The sequence below is a fragment of the Panulirus ornatus genome, chromosome 24 (assembly GCF_036320965.1).
Source record: "Panulirus ornatus isolate Po-2019 chromosome 24, ASM3632096v1, whole genome shotgun sequence".
NCBI classification, from domain to species: Eukaryota; Metazoa; Arthropoda; class Malacostraca; order Decapoda; family Palinuridae; genus Panulirus; species Panulirus ornatus.
Window position 1 is genome coordinate 727,992 of NC_092247.1, and position 16,420 is coordinate 744,411.

The following is a 16,420-nucleotide window of genomic DNA, read 5'->3' on the forward strand; positions in this document are numbered from 1 at the left end:
GATCTATCTTTTATCAATCATGCGGTAACAGTTTTCAGTACCTAAGATTGGAATGTCCGTCTTATTAGGGCCTATGGTATATAGATTTAATGATGCCAAAAGGGACCGATCTCAAAAGAGTTTCTCGCCTGTTTGGAGAGGTGCAAAGAGAATATATAGTCTTTGGAAATGTACCTGTACGGTAATGGTTTAGTTTCCTTCCCGGTAATGATGTTGTATATGGCATTATCCTCGAAGCTCATAACCTTCACGGCCTGGATTTTGCAGATGCATTGATTGATGTTCAACAGAAGTATACCTGTTCATATATGCGTGAAATATAGGTCAATGTTGATCGAAAGAGATTAGTTTACAACTACGGAGAAACCTGGAGGAATTTCATGACCAAACATTTGAGGGTCTTACGGAACTCGCAGCATCTGCGTCAGCCCAGTCAAACACACAACTACAAAGAATGAATTGAGGATGAGCACTAGAATGGAATTGGGTGATGACAAGTGGGCCTTTATTCCATGAGAGATTATGGGCTTTTTGAAATCGGTACTGACCTTTGACATGACTCTTATATAACAACATACGTCAACAGTGTACGCCAGAGCTTGGCTGGAGCACATACCCTAGCTCGCACACCTACGTCAATCCGACGTACTGGAAGTATGTAATATAAGGATGATGAAAATTACTTCAACTACTCATGTTCTTTATTACGTGTCGTAGACATGGTGCAAGTCTACCTGTAAGTGTGAAATAGGATTCAAATAAACTTGATATCAAATAAATAACGAGAATGTATTATCCTGAAGCGAAGGTATGGAGGAATTAACCATAGTAACCGTAGGGGTTGTGGTGTCCGTAGTAGGGGTATGGTTGGTGGTAGTGCGGGACGGGTTGGGGATGGTGGTAATATGAGGGGGGAGAATAGTAACCTGGGGAGCTGTAGTGACCGTAGGGGTCAATGCCACGAAGGGCGCCATGTGCGGCCCCCAGGAGGGTGTGTACCAGGATACCTTGGCCTCGCCCGCCCGTCTGGTGGTGGCGGTGGTCGTCGTCAGGCTGAGCCGTCGCGACCATCACCAACATCATCATCAGCGGCAACACACGCATCTGGAAATATAATCAAAACGCTTTAGGTCTCGTAATGAGTTAGGGAAATTCTTGACATCTGACACGGTCAAATAAAAGGGAAGTGTGGGGGAGGTGGTTTTAATACAGACAATCTTCAGAAATAAATATATAAAATAAATATATAAATATATATAATAATAAATAAATATATAAATATATAAATAAATATCATATAGCACATAAGGATAACTGGACAATCTAGTTATTTCATTAAACATATCAATTCTCCTGAAGGAAGAAAATCTTTTGTCAAGACATTTTGATGGGATATATTATAAAAACAAATGCTTATAGTAAAATTTGGCTCAAAGAGTAGACATGGTTGGTTAATTCATACACCTTGTACTGTGTACGTCATGCAAAATATGAGACGACATCCAGGGGAACTAAATCATGAGAAAATATTCCCTGAATTTAAGAAGATACGTTGTGGCATCTCATACTATCTTGCCACATCCAATGTAAGGAGAGCCGAGCCAGACAAGATTCATCTGTAAGTCACACATGAGTAATCCACTGTCTCTCTTGATGATGAAATATTTCACTAAATGCTTAGTGCTCAAAGTATTATACAATGATTGAATTCCAAGACAAATCTATGACAGTAGCACCTTGAGAGCGAATATATGGGATCACCTGTAGATCTGAGCCTCTTAGAAAAATTCTGCAGTAGTGTGTGTGTGTGTGTGTGTGTGGTGTGTGTGTGTGTGTGTGTGTGTGTGTGTGTGTGTGTGTGTGTGTGTGTGTGTGTGTGTGTGTGAGAGAGAGAGAGAAAAGAGAGAGATAGAGAGAGATCATAAAATTTTTATAGTCTACCTTAAAGGAAATGCATATTGTTTTCTTTCTTAAAGGCATCTTAAAAAACGGAGTATTTTGGGGTAACTTATCTTGATAATACAAAATATAAACAGTTGATGTATGTATCTGTAAAACCATGCACGGCGTATATATAACAATGTATAACATATGTTTAACAATTCAGTATATCGAAAACGATATATGATGTATAAAAATGTACAATTTACGCATATATCATGTGATTAATGATACCATTAATGTATACCTTCACATCCTCTTTTATAGGTCTCAAGGCCGCTCCCCACACAGGAGCAGGGAAATGATGGATTCCCTTAGAGCGAAAACGTCCTTAATGACATTGCACCCCATCTGTCTACTGACGATGATACAGCTTCGCAAAAGGCGACTTTTCACTCGCGGTGTAAACCATATAAAGGTCTGCGGGGCCTGGATGTTGATAGGGAGCTGTGGTTTCGGTGCATTACACATGACATCTGCGTGTAAACGGATGTGGTTATTTTTGTATGTTTCCCTAGCGCTACCTCGCTGACGCAGGGGGTGGCGATACTGTTTCCTATGGGGCTGGATGGTATTGAGAATGGATGAAGGCAAGCGCGTATGAATATGTACTTGCACGTGTATGGGAGTGTATGTATACATCTGTGTATATGAGTGGATGGGTCTTTCTTCTTTTGTCTCCTCGCTGACGCTGGGAACTGCGAAGGTTCTGGGAGCATTGAAGAATGTGTGGAAAAATGTTTGGAGGAAAAGTGGTTCCAACAATGTTATATGGTTATATGGTTGTGAGGGTGGATGTGTTGGAAATGAGATGTTTGAGGACAATATGTATTGCGAGGTCGTTTGATCGAGTAAGTAATGAAAGGGTAAGAGAGATGTGTGGTAATAAAAAGAGTGTGATTGAGAGAATAGAAGAGGGTGTATTGAAATAGTTTGGTCACATGGAGAGAATGAGTGAGGAAAGATTGACAAAGAGGAAAGTGTGAGAGGTGGAGGGAACGAGAAGTGGGAGACCAAATTAGAGGTGGAAGGATGGAGTGAAAAAGATTTTGAGCGATCGGGGCCTGAACATGCACCGGGGTCGACGTTCTGTCAATGGATTGAACCAGGGCATGTGAAGCGTCTGGGGTAAACCATGGAAAGCTTTGTGGGGCCTGGATGTGGAAAGGGATCTGTGGTCTCGGTGCATTACACATGACAGCTAGAGACTAAGTGTGAACGAATGTGGCCTTTGTCTTTTCCTAGCGCTACCTTGCGCGCACGGGGGGAAGGGGGATGCCATTTCATGTGTGGCGGGGTGGCGGCGAAAATGGATGACGGCAGCATGTATGAATATGTACATGTGTATACATGTATATGTCTATGTATGTATATGTATGTATACGTTGAAATGTATAGGTATGTATATGTGCGTGTGTGGGCGTTTATTTATATACATGTGTATGTGGGTGGGTTGGGCCCTTCTTTCGTCTGTTTCCTTGCGCTACCTCGCTAACGCGTGACACAGCGATAAAGTATAATGAATAGATATTATATATTATACATGAGTCAAGCGGGGAGTGCTCATCCTCCTCGAAGGCTCAGATTGGGGTGTCTAAATGTTTGTGGATGTAACCAAGATGAGAAAAAAGGAGAGATAGGTAGTATGTTTGAGGAGGGGAACCTGGATGTTTTGGCTCTGAGTGAAACGGAGCTCAAGGGTAAATGGGAAGAGTTTGGGAATGTCTTGGGAGTAAAGTCAGGGGTTAGTGAGAGGACGAGAGCAAGGGAAGGAGTAGCACTACTCCTGAAACAGGAGTGGTGGGAGTATGTGATAGAGTGTAAGAAAGTAAACTCAAGATTGAAATGGGTAAAACTGGAAGTGGATGGAGAGAGATGGGTGATTATTGGTGCATATGCATCTGGGTATGAGAAGAAAGATCATGAGAGGCAAATGTTTTGGGAGCAGTTGAGTGAGTGTGTTAATAGTTTTGATGCACGAGACCGGGTTATAGTGATGGGTGATTTGAATGCAAAGGTGAGTAATGTGGCAGTTGAGGGAATAATTGGTGTACATGGGGTGCTCAGTGTTGTAAAGAGCTTGTAGATTTATGTTCTGAAAAAGAACTGGTGATTAGGAGTACCTGGTTTAAACAGAGAGATATACATAAGTATACGTATGTAAGTAGGAGAGGTGGCCAGAGAGCGTTATTGGATTACATGTTAATTGATAGGCGCGTGAAAGAGAGACTTTTGGATGTTAATATGCTGAGAGGTGCAACTGGAGGGATGTCTGACCATTATCTTGTGGAGGCGAAGGTGAAGATATGTAAAGGTTTTCAGAAAAGAAGAGAGAATGTTGGGGTGAAGAGAGTGGTGAGAGTAAGTGAGCTTGGGAAGGAGACTTGTGTGAGGAAGTACCAGGAGAGACTGAGTACAGATGAAAAAAGGTGAGAACAAAGGACGTAAGGGGAGTGGAGAAGGAAAGGGATGTATTTAGGGCAACAGGGATGGCTTGCGCAAAAGATGCTTGTGGCATGAGAAGCGTGGGAGGTGGGCAGATTAGAAAGGGTAGTGAGTGGTGGGATAAGATTATTAGTGAAAGAGAAGAGAGAGGCATTTGGACGATTTTTGCAGGGAAATAATGCAAATGAGTGGGAGATGTATAACAGAAAGAGGCAGGAGGTCAAGAGAAAGGTGCAAGAGGTGAAAAAGAGGGCAAATGAGAGTTGGGGTGAGAGAGTATCATTAAATTTTATGGAGAATAAAAAGATGTTTAGGAGGAAGGTAAATAAAGTGCGTAGGACAATGGGAACATCAGTGAAGGGGGCAAATGGGGAGGTGATAACAAGTAGTGAGAAGGAGATGGAGTGAGTACTTTGAAAGTTTGTTGAATGTGTCTGATGATAGAGTGGCAGATTAGGGTGCTTTGGTCGAGGTGGTGTGCAAAGTGGAAGGGTTAGGAAGAATGATTTGGTAAACAGAGAAGAGGTAGTAAAAGCTTTGAGGAAGATGAAAGCCGGCAAGGCAGCGGGTTTGGATGGTATTGCAGTGGAATTTATTAAAAAGGGGGTGACTGTATTGTTGACTGGTTGGTAAGGTTATTTGACGTATGTATGACTCATGGTGAGGTGCCTGAGGATTGGCGGAATGCGTGCATAGTGCCATTGTACAAAGGCAAAGGGGATAAAAGTGAGTGCTCAAACTGCAGAGGTATAAGTTTGTTGAATATTCCTGGGAAATTATATGGGAGGGTATTGATTGAGAGGGTGAAGGCATGTACATAGCATCAGATTGGGGAAGAGCAGTGTGGTTTCAGAAGTGGTAGAAGATGTGTGGATCAGGTGTTTGCTTTGAAAAATGTATGTGAGAAATACTTAGAAAAGCAAATGGATTTGTATGTAGCATTTATGGATCTGGAGAAGCCATATGATAGAGTTGATAGAGATGCTCTGTGGAAGGTATTAAGAATGTATGTTGTGGGGGGCAAGTTGTTAGAAGCAGTGAAAAGTTTTTATCGAGCATGTAAGGCATGTGAACAAGTAGGAAGAGGAAAGTTCTCAGTGAATGTTGGTTTACGGCGGGGGTGTGTGATGTCTCCATGGTTGTTTAATTTGTTTATGGATAGGGTTGTTAGGGAGGTGAATGCAAGAGTTATGGAAATAGGGGCATGTATGTAGTATGTTGTGGATAAGAGAGCTTGGGAAGTGAGTCAGTCGTTGTTCGCTGATGATGCAGCGCTGGTGGCTGATTTGGGTGAGAAACTGCAGAAGCTGGTGACTGAGTTTGGCAAAGTGTGAAAAGAGAAAGCTGAGGGTAAATGTGAATAAGAGCAAGGTTATTAGGTACAGCAGGGTTGAGGGACAAGTCAACTGGGGGGTAAAACTTGTTATTTTACTGTCATTCCGTCTAATGTTGACGTCATATCTTTATTACGTGTCAGTATGTTGCAAAATGTGCTCAGCCACCAGCAGCGGGACTGGATCTGGAAGATGAACTGTGTTTAATTGTTGATATAGAATTAGATGAAAGGAAAAAATACGATTTTTGACACGACTTCACTGTCTTTAACTAAGTCACTGGTCATACAGAAAATGCCTGACTTGCTTCTAACATGAAATTCTTTTGGGCTCCTTTTGCTATTTTCGGCTGTATACGTTTCACACCGATCTTTACTTAAAGTATTTTACTCTATCACGTTAGGTATTGCTTCTTCCGAGTTTCTTTCGTGTTACCTTCTTCAGGAACAAGCTCTTCTTTATTCTACTGTTGCACCATTATCGACGAAGTCAGGAAAATGACCATCAGCTGCGCACTGGCTCTTGTGTTCCCTCTGCTACTCTGACTATTTTACTCAACAGTTTTTCACGTTACATTCATGTCATGTTCACTGAGGTGTATCATTGTATTATACCCTATCAAGAACCAGACCACTTTAGAATCTGATCCATTTCTCACGGCTTTTATGTTGGCCACAACTTGACAAGCAGAATTGAAATCTACCCCAAAAGCGATTTGTCGATGAACATTCGCGCCAAACCTTTCTCCAGTCACTGTGGCTGGAACTGACTCTAACATAATCTCGTCGTCAGAAAGTTTCCCAACAAACTACAAGGCCGAAGCTACTGGAAAGGGGTTCTCTCCACTTTGACACCATTATGTTAGAATCTCACGCTAGAATCGAATCGTTTTTCTTACAATTTTCTGCTAACTAGTCTTAAAGTATTTCCCTTACCTCTGGGGTGTTACATGAGCGGGGGGCTGTAAACTAATCCTGCTGTTATGATAACGAGATGAAAGGCATAACTGAGGATATAAGAGGACGGGAAAGACCACGAAAATGGTGGATGAATTCAGTCAGCGAAGTGTGCAGAGCTTGAGTATATGAGTTCCTGAGGAAAGACTTTTGGTCGTGTTCAATGACGGCATTGTTCTGGGAAGATGGAGGTGCCTGTCTGGCTCTACGAATCAATTTTATGTACAAACTGGGAAAGGATAGACGCTCTTGCATCAACGTGGAGGTCAGGGGTCACTGTAACTCACCTGGAAAAGGTTCCAGAATATGTGTGTGGGTGGACTGAGAGGTTGTATGTACCTGATCCACCAATGTCTACTGGAACACAGCTAAAGATGATAAACATACGGATGCCAGCCGGTTGCCAGGTGTCTCGATAATGTGTCATGATTATATAAACAGGACCTCATGTGATTAGTTCCGATGTGAGTGTTGGCGGCATCAGATCCCGTGTCCTTCCCCGAGGCACCCTTAAGTAGAGCGTCTGTGAGTGTGGCTGTCAACCACGCACAGGAAGACCCACCAGGACTCACCACGCCCTCTGTGGTACTGTAGCTCCCGTGATGCAGAGCGGGCCGTCCACTCCACTCCCCTACACTGCTATAACCTCCACCTGGCCAACACCTAAGTCACGGTGGGTGGATGTAGAGCAGCATCACTGTGCATGTGGACCAGCTCGGGTCTTACCTTGTTGAGGCCACGTATCATCAGCGACGGAGGAACAGGTTGTCTGAGACACCAACATCATCGTCGGCTTATATACCGTGGAGTAGGGAGGTGAGTGCGACAGTTGCCGGTTCTCTCTGCTTCCTAGATCACAGAGAAAATATCTCCGACCTCCAACCATGTTATAACTATTACGGTTGACATTCAAGAACCTGACCTTGTGAGAAACATCTCTGTGTTCGTGTATCGGACATTGAAGGTTTCCAGTGGAAGGCTGATGGTTGACGGTGCGTCCAGGTTGGTGCCAAGACTCACACCACACCCTCAGCCTCCAGTCTGTTGACAGCCATCCGCCAGACAGCCATCAAAGTTTTTGATAACGTTTCTCGAACCTACACACAACCCGCCGGAGTGATTGTGAGTCGTGGTTGTAACGCTATGGTACTTAGGATTACCGTCTGTAGTTAAGATCCTTCTTTGTTGTAGAAGGTTTTGCTACACTGTTCCCGAACTACAGTCTGAGATGATGACCCTCCCTGTGCCTCATCTCCAGCAAGCCGTGTATCAACCTCGTCGACGCAAAGTTGTCATACGCCACCAAGTCCCTAGTTCGTCAACGCCTTAGACACTCACCTCCTGATCTGCTGACGTCATATATCTAAGTTTTGTACACCATGAGTCTCTGGCTGTAAGTCGTCACGTGTACCACTGACCGACACCAAGCATCTAACAGACAGTTAACCAGAATCATTTTGTGACTTCCCCAACTCCTCAGCGCTACGCACGTATATGGACGTCGTCACGTGTGGAAAATCTTGATCGTTAGGTTCCTGATCAGTCAGTACAGCTTACAAAACTCATCATCATATATCATAATGCTCATCATGTATAAAACTTGTCAAATCCAAGCGCTTGACTCAACGCTCTGCTTCTGCAGTATCAACGCCGTGCGTATGATGCAACGCTACGTATTTCATTCCTTACCGTTATGCACAGAAGTCATTAAAGGCACCACGCATTCAACCTGTCAACGCAACGTATACAAGTTGTGACGTCAGACAAACTCGTGAACGCTGAATATCCCACCTCGTTACTACTGTGCGTTCAACTGGTTGAAGCCACGCGTCCATTACTCCATTCGCGTAATAGATAGGAAACTACATATAAGTCTAAACACCTTACTCATGTTCTGAAAGTGCTCACAAGAACTCAATATTCTGTTGTGTACTTTTCTCGATACGGGACCTTCGATCTACCACAAACTTCTACTTCTCACTTCCTCATTTTCTCCACCGTCATTAATTCCTGCTATTCACTCAGGAGGTCCATATCACACTGTGACACTTTCGCAGTTGATCTTCTGCTTCTCTGACAACGCTGCTCCTGTATTTACTATTTTTTGTTTGTTACGTGGAGAGAGTTATACGTTGCCCTGTCTCTTAGATTTCTGATTTTCTCCACCTTGTTATCTGACTCGTGTATCAGTTGTTCGTCCCTCTCTGCTGCCAGCGAGAGGGAGGACTCAGGTAGTAGAGTAATGGCCTCTCCCATGACCCCTGCAAATTGAAGGCATATTACTCTGACTACACTTTCTTGTGTGACTTTGCCACCAGTGAGAGAGAGAGGGCTCAGGTGGTTGTGTGTTGGCTCCTCCTATTACCCCAGCTAATTCAAGGATTATCCATTCCCTTACACATGGAACAACCCTTTAGGTAGGAGGTTGCTGACAACAGCCACTCGGGTTGGTTCTACTGTCCTGATTGAGGAGCGTTAAAGTGGTGCCCGGGACCATCTTACACTCTTCATATCAGGATCACTGGTTCTTGCTCTGTCTCATCAAAACGGGACTACCAGGCTAGTCCTACTATCTTACAAGCACCACACACCTAATCAAACCTTGCTTATCATTATCATATTTTTTTTACATAAGTACTCTTGCCGAGCCATGTCCGTTCAAACATTTATAAGTATCATCATGACAGAGTCCGTCAAATCTATTGCCCCTTAGTCCCCGGCATCATGGAGTGCTAAGAATCTTCGGGTTTCTGCCTGACTCTGCTGCCAATGAGAGGGAGGGCTCTGGCAGTAGTAGTACCGGCCCCTCTCACGACCTTTCTCTCTGTGTGATACCTTCCTCTTTTTCTATTCACTATACCAACATTCGTGGTCTCTCTAGAAACCTCTCCTCAGTTGACCACCATCTTTCTAGTACCTCTCCTAATACCTTACTTCTCTCTGAGACACAGTTGCTTAATGATGTTCACTAGTCACTTTTTCATATCTGACTATAACCTCCACTCATGATTCCGGCTCAAAGGTGGTGTTTGTGCTTATTCCAACATCAACACACCTGTTGCTCGCCTCAAGGACCTTGAGTCCCCAAACTTTGATGTTATGTGGCTCAAAGTCTGTCTCTCATCTACCACACTTTTCCTGTGTTTCACCTATTGATCTCCTAATTCTACAAATGTCATTTCCTTCTTCGATCATCTAAACTCCTACCATGAGACTGTGACATCCTCTCACCTGCAAGCCTTTCCTTCACTTTTCCGTTCTGACTGTCCGAATAGTGCTTCTTTCACTGGAAACAAGCAAGGCTTATGGTCCTGAAGGCATCCATCACCGTGTACTAAAAGAGTGTGCCTGTGAACTTGCACTTATGCTTGCTCGTCTATTCCGTTTCTGTTTAAAAACCAAAACTTTTCCTTCTCTTTGGATGCATGCATTGATACATCCCATCCCAAAGAAGGAAGACCGTTCTGGCCCCTCTAACTGTCGTCCTATTGCTTTGACATCTACCGTTTCCAAAGTCTCTGAATCCCTTCTCATCTCCAATACCCTTAAACACCTCGAAGATTAGTCTTTTCTCTGATCACCAGTATGGCTTCCGTAAAACAATATCTACTGGCGATATTCTTTCCTATCTAACTAATGTCTGGTTATCATCCCTGAAAGATTTCGGGGAGTCATGTGTAGTTGCCCTTGACATATCTAAGGCTTTTGATAGAGTGTGACATAGGGGTCCTATCTCTAACTAAGCTCCCTTATTTTGGCTTCCCTCTCTCACTTAGCTCCTTCATATTTAGCTACCTCTACGTCCGATCTGACTCTGTGGTTGTTGATGGATCAGCCTCCCACCTTTTCTCCATCAACAGCGGTGTTCCTCAAGGTTCTGTTCTGTACCCTACACTTTTTCACCTTTTTCAACGATTTCCTCTCCTCCACAAATAATCCAGTGCACTCATACGTTGACGACTCATTACTGCATTCATCCACATCCTTCACTTCTGCTTCTTCTTCTCTCACTCGATCTGCATCTCGTCTTGACACAACTCCTCAATAAACTCAGACTTGGACAGTATATCTCAGTGTGGTACACAAAATCTTGCTAAGGCCTCCAAGACCCAGTTCCTACCCATCTCTTCATCGAAAACTCACAACTCTCGTCTCTACTTTGACGGTTCTGCAATTCCATATCTTAATTCAATGAACATACTTGGTATTTCTGTAACATCCACTCTTTTTTGGAAATCCCACAATAAGGAAATGGCTACTAAGTCTGTCTCTAAGAAACTTGGTGTCCTGTTTGAATATCGAACCTTCTCTTCTGGACAGTTATTTCGTTTATACAAGGGATTGATTCAACCTTGTTTAGTGTACTGCTCTCCCATTTGAGGTGGTTCGAACTCTGCACCCTTACTTGACGGAGTTGAGTCGAAAGCCATCCGACTTATAAACTGCTCTGGGCTAACTTCTAAACTCGACCCGCTTGCCCTACGCCGCAATGTTGGTTGAGTTTCCCTCTTCTATAGGTATTTCTTTGGTTTTTGCTCACGAGAGCTTGCTGTTTGTGTGTCAGTACCACTAGATATACCACGAAATACTCAGCAAGCCGCTGCATTACATGATTATTGTGTGGCCATTGGCAACTCGAGGGTGGGCCGTTTTGATATCTGCTTCTTTCCCTACACGTCGAAGCTTTTGAACTCTCTACCTTCTCATGTCTTTCCCAATTAATATGACCTGACACTCACTTCCTCCAAAATTCGTAAATACATTTCCTTGTCTTTTCTTTTTCGTTTCATAATTCTCTCTATATTTCAGTTAAGGGCCGGCCTTGATGTGGGTGGACTTTTGCCCATGACTGGAGCATTTAACATATAAAGAATTCTCCTTCGTTGGACTGACGATCATCGTAGTGGGAGAGAACAAAGTATGTATGTCTCAGGAGCCTTCTCAATATAGGATGAAGTAACCAGCGGAGTGCCGTAGGGTTCCGCTCTGGGACCATTACTCTTTTTGATTACTGCAACTGACCTTACCTGAGGGTACACACTTGAATCTGAACGAATATGCAGATGACGTATAAGTCATAAAGGAGGTGACTTAATCCCTAGACTGTCGCCTGAGTCTCACATCAAGAGAAGAGTAACGGTGACAAACCGTGTGGTAGCCAATATCAGATCAGCTTTCAAGTAGATGGATAAGGAAATATATAAGATGCTGTTCCTCTCCTATACAACACCGGAACAGAATATGCTTATCAAGGTTGGTCACCATAAGTAAAGAGGCACAATAGCGAGTTTCCAGAGAAGGGCACCGTAGATGATACCAGAATTAAGACAACTAAGTTTCAAGTAAAGGCTAGAAGCTTAAAATCTGTCAATATGAAAGAGAGAAGAGTAACGGGTGACGCCATGGCTGATCGCCAGTTGTGATGTGTGGACATATGGGTCGCCAGTAGCGTGGTGTGGGTCAGGTGGGTCGCCAGTAGTATGGTGTGGGACCATGTGTGGTCGCCCAGTAGTATGGTTGTGGTCAGGTGTGGTCAGGGCCAGTAGTATGGTGTGGCCCAGACTGTGGTGGTCGCCAGTATAGTGTGACATTGTCGCCATACGGTGTGTGGTCGCAATATGGTGGACTGTGGGCGCCAGTAGCGTGGTGTGGGTCAGGTGGGTCGCCAGCAGCATCTATAGTTTGGCTGTTGTAGAGCCTTTTAATTTTTCACTTGTGCTGGACTCGTGTGTGCTTTAGATATGCATGCTCGCTGATCATCAACACATATATATATTCCCTTAAAGATATCTTAGGAGAACAATATTCATTTGTAGAGCAATAATATTACGTTGTAAGTCTAACAATAATCTCTTCATGTAAAGCTGGCTCTCCACGACCAGACTGAGAATCTCTTACCATCCTGGTTTGGGCGGTGAACCTAGGCTAGGAACCATTGGTCTATACAATCTGTCAGTCTTCCTTATTTTTGAGTAGTTATCTTGCTCGTAGTCAGTGGTCTTAGTAACATATCTGATGGTGGTCTTCATTACTAAAACGCTTCACGTATATTTTCAGTGGTATCTTGAGTTTGTCTTTCCATCATGAGTGTAATGTATAAACTTCTTCATGAAACTAATGTGTTATTCATTTTCTGCTTGCTGAAAGCTCTTTACTCACATTCATAAATGTCTTAAGTCTTAGAACAGGAGGGCTGTCTCTCCTAACTTGGTGCTATCATTCCTATAATGTATTCCATTACTCGTTAATGATGACCAACGCAGTAATCCCACTGTAAATAGGTTTCCGGTAGTTTCCACGTCATACACCTGCTTCTGCTGCTACTGCTACAACTGAGACTGATACCAACACACATCAAGTTACAATGAACAATCAAGAAATCACAGAGGCGAACCTGAAAACCTGGGGTGTGGTGAATAAGAGCGAACAAGGGAAGCAATCTGGGGGATGCGAATGAGGAAAATCAAGCCAGTGCATGGTTTATTGTGGATGACAGCTCCAAAATATTTCAATATATATCGGAACTTACTGGCTAAACATTATGGATAAATTAATGAATATTTTCTTAATGATAAATATTAGTGAGAAAATGAATGAAAGGTCAGGTTCAAGGCTGGTCGAGCTATCCATAGAAGGGGTACTTGTAGCCGTAATGATGGCCAGGGTAGCCATGGTAGGGAAAGTGTTGGTTATGGTAGCCGCCGTAAGGATAGGAGCCATATCCAGGGTAGCCGTAGCTTCCTCCGTAACTCCCATAGCCACCGTTATATCCATAACCATAGCCTAAAAGTCCGCCAAGTCCGCCAAGTCCGCCACTGCCGAAAAAGAAACGTTTGCTGGCTCCGCCACCACCGCCACCGGCAGCGTCTGGGCGGGCGTCGGCCAGCACAAACACAAGCGCTACTGCTAACAATACGGCGCCACGCATCTGGAACGCACAAGATCATTAGTTTTGGTTGGATACATCAGTACAATCCTTTTGCATCACCAATTCGTAAAATCTAGACTGTGAAAGGTCTTAGAGAATGAAGGTTTCGAGGGAGTTATCATCCTAATGATAAAGCGATCTATTTCATGATCTCTATATACATGTTTGTGTACTAGTTGTCTGTAAGTAGAGCATATTTAGGCCACAGTATAATAAAGAAAACAGTGCTAGATTGGCTTACGAATGGGGATATGTGCGGGAAGGATAGTGTTAGTGTGTTCGGTAGTGGTCAAACTGGTTGGGTTGCCTGAGGTCTCCGCACTTGAGAAAGTGGGGGTCATCTGGGGTGAGGTAGTGACCAGACTTTCCCAGGTGCGGAAAAAGAAATACCCAACCCGGAAAGCTCGTAACTGTTAAATGTGCATTGGTATTTAATGCTCCGCCGTGGTTGGGTTTGTACTGTTTGGTGCTAGAGGGCGGGACCCAAGTGTGATGTTGAGATTTGAATAACTATGTTAAGTACTGGCACCTGATGATGAGGTGGATTGTCTCCACGAAACAAGTCGTGCTACATCTATAGAAAAATTACATGTTAGATAAAATTGTGTGAACTATTGAAGTGCGATTTCACCTTCATAACTTTCATCACGGGCTAGTGTGATCACCATATATATATATATATATATATATATATATATATATATATATATATATATATATATATATATATATATATATGAGTGAGGAAAGATCGAAAGAGGAAATATGTGTCAGAGGTGGAGGGAAAGAGAAGTGGGAGACCAAATTGGAGGTGGAAAGATGGAATGAAAAAGCTTTTGAGCGATCGGGGCCTGAACATGCAGGAGGGTGAAAGGCATGCAAGGAATAGAGTGAATTGGAACGATGTGGTATACCGGGGTCGACGTGCTGTCAATGGATTGAACCAGTGCATGTGAAGCGTCTTGGGTAAACCATGGAAGGTTTTGTGGGGCCTGGATGTGGAAAGGGAGCTGTGATTTCGGTGCATTATACGTGACAGCTAGAGACTGAGTGTGAACGAATGTGGCTTTTGTTGTCTTTTCCTAGCGCTACCTCGTGCGCATGCGGGGGAGGGGGTTGTCATTTCATGCGTGCCGGGGTGGCGACGAGAATGAATAAAGGGAGCAAGTATGAATTATGTACATGTGCAGATATGTATATGTCTGTGTATGTATATATATGTATACATTGAAATGTATAGGTATGTATATGTGCGTGTGTGGACGTGTATGTATATACATATGTATGTGGGTGAGTTGGGCCATTCTTTCTTCGTCTCCTTGCGCTACCTCGCTGTGCCATACTGTCTGTCTCTTGAATTTCTTCCTTTTCCATAAACACTGTTTCCTCATTCCGCTTGGTTCGCTGTCCATCACTGTCTCACCATGGAAGACAGTTCTCATATTTCTCCTGTTCCTTCATTCCACTTCCCTGTTGTGCCTACTGGCTGATGGGTATCTGTCAGTATCAACCAAGTGTTCCTGGTCGATAGTGTCGTGAGCCGCTGACAAACGTCAGAGCCGCTGACAAACGTCAGAGCCTTAATCATGTCTGCCTCCGTTCTTCTGTCCTCCAGCTTGGGTAAACCCGCGCCCTCACCGTGGCATGTCTTCTTCACCTTTGGATTAGCACAGTCTGCTCCTACGAGTAACCCCAGCAGATGCGCACGTCTGTGCAGATAAACAGACCACGCTGGTCATATTCGGTCTGATCATAATCAATTTTCCAACGTCTGTATCTTGATATACTTGAAACTAATGTAATTTTGATATTTACTGTGGATGAATTCCATTACAGTTCTCCTACTGGCGGCCTTCTGTAGTGACGTGGTCGGGTCGGCGTCTACACGACTTCATTGCACTTTGCCCATCCTCATTGCTTTGGCTTTGATTGGGTTGAATGCCATCAACCAGGCATCACAGGTCAAGGCCGAAGCCAAAGTTCTCTTCATAAGTCGTAGGACTCGTTTGCCTCACCTCGCGTAACTTGCGAGCCTCCTTCAGCACGACTGGTGTCCAGTCCCTTGTGGAGGACAAGTTGTTCCTAAGCCTGAGTGCTGAGGAAGGCGAGTGGCTGTGTCTACTCAAGTTCAAAAAGCTTCCTCTGATTACTTGAGGGTGTGCATGTAGATATATATACATACATATGTCGATATGTGCATATATGTATCTGAGAAAACATAGAACATGAAACATGAATATAATTCCTATTCACATGTAAAGAACTTTAGTAATATTTCTATCTGTAAAAGAAGTGATTAATACACAAACTGCAGTGCAGTCTGCAGCAGTCGACTCCACCATTGGTCTCAAGTAAACCAAACTGTGGAGTTAAAAAGCATTAGACAGGACGGGTCTGACCTTACCTTTGCTGAGTACAGTGTGAACAGCAGTCGCCTAAGAGGGACTATACCCAGGATAGCCGTCCTGCTGCCTTATATATCCGCCACATGCCAGCCTCTGTTGCTAGTTCGTCTAATTTTCACATAGAAATACATCTTGACCTTAAGAGACCTCCGCATCTGGTTAGCGTTGCCCACACGTCCCTTGTTTTCCCTTGATCTCTGAAAGAGAAAACGACCCTAACCTTAATGAATAACAGTTGAATGAGAACAGATTAATGCACTTAATGGCACAACGACCTGTGTTCTGGTGGAAGGCTAAACTAAAACTAAACAACAGAAAACTTCAACGTCGTCCACAGACGATCAAGCGGCACCTGGCACCTGGCACCTGCCCAAGTCAGGAAGGAAGAACATTTTTTTCTTTTTTACAAGA

General features: G+C 43.7%; 1 long non-coding RNA gene across 1 annotated transcript; it reads right to left on the reverse strand.

Annotated features, from left to right (window-relative positions):
• Window positions 1-13,144: 13,144 nt before the first annotated feature.
• Window positions 13,145-16,098, reverse strand: LOC139756965 (uncharacterized). Its single transcript, XR_011714467.1, has 2 exons — window positions 16,009-16,098; window positions 13,145-13,604 (listed from the first exon to the last, which is right to left on the reverse strand). It is a non-coding gene; the product is annotated as an uncharacterized lncRNA (long non-coding RNA).
• Window positions 16,099-16,420: the final 322 nt, after the last annotated feature.